Below are 842 nucleotides of genomic sequence, written 5' to 3' on the forward strand. Positions count from 1 at the left end.
CCGTACGAGATCTTTAAATCAAAAGAACCAAACACACAATTTTTCTTTTCGTTAAGAGGTTATTCGTCGGTTGGAAGTTTCGTGTAAGGAAAATTTGGAAGGGAAATTTGCTGCCTGGTGTCAATGTATAACGGAAGAAATTGTTCAGCTCACAGATGTTCATACGGTGAAAGGTCGAGAGGCATTTTCCATCTCCCGTGTGGGACAATTTAGCTTTTGAGCCACTGGGTAAAGTGTTTTTTTAATTGGTGCTCACTAATAACAAGACATTTGGCAGAAAAAAGAATTATAAATCACAAGTTCGGAGTCCATGTTTCTTACGTCATGTTCAACACGTTACTGAGAATTTTATAAATCGGATCTTCACCATGGTTCGACGTCGCCGAGGGATAAGTTAGACTCCTACCATGGATCTGTATAATAGAAGCTTTTTGAATATAGCGCCTGAGTAGCTCAGTCGGTAGAGCATCAGACTTTTAAGGTGGGTAGTGATCTGAGGGTCCAGGGTTCAAGTCCCTGTTCAGGCTATAAATTTTGAAACAGCTGGCTTCACAAAGTTCTGCTTTGCATCGGAGCAACAACTGCGGGTCAAACGATGCCTGCGATGTGTTGTCAAAGCTTCCGTGGCATCTTGTTTCCCAGGGATGGGCAGTAATGCTTTGTCTGAAGCGGAATTTTCTGATTTCCACCAGCAACAAGGACATATTTGCATTGGAGGCAGTTCAGAGAAGGTTCACTGCGTTGATTCCGAGTATGGAAGGGTTGTCTTGTGAGGAAAGACTGAACAGTTGGGTTTATACTCATTGGAATTTAGAAGAATGAGAGGAGATCTTATTGAAACA

The 842-nt window shown here is 42.0% G+C and overlaps 1 non-coding gene across 1 annotated transcript; it reads left to right on the forward strand.

Annotated features, from left to right (window-relative positions):
- The first annotated feature begins 442 nt into the window (after positions 1-442).
- Positions 443-527, forward strand: trnak-uuu (transfer RNA lysine (anticodon UUU)). Its single transcript is given in 2 exon segments — positions 443-479; positions 492-527. It is a non-coding gene; the product is annotated as a tRNA-Lys (tRNA).
- Positions 528-842: the final 315 nt, after the last annotated feature.

Source organism: Heptranchias perlo, unplaced genomic scaffold, assembly GCF_035084215.1.
Source record: "Heptranchias perlo isolate sHepPer1 unplaced genomic scaffold, sHepPer1.hap1 HAP1_SCAFFOLD_73, whole genome shotgun sequence".
Lineage (NCBI taxonomy): Eukaryota > Metazoa > Chordata > Chondrichthyes > Hexanchiformes > Hexanchidae > Heptranchias > Heptranchias perlo.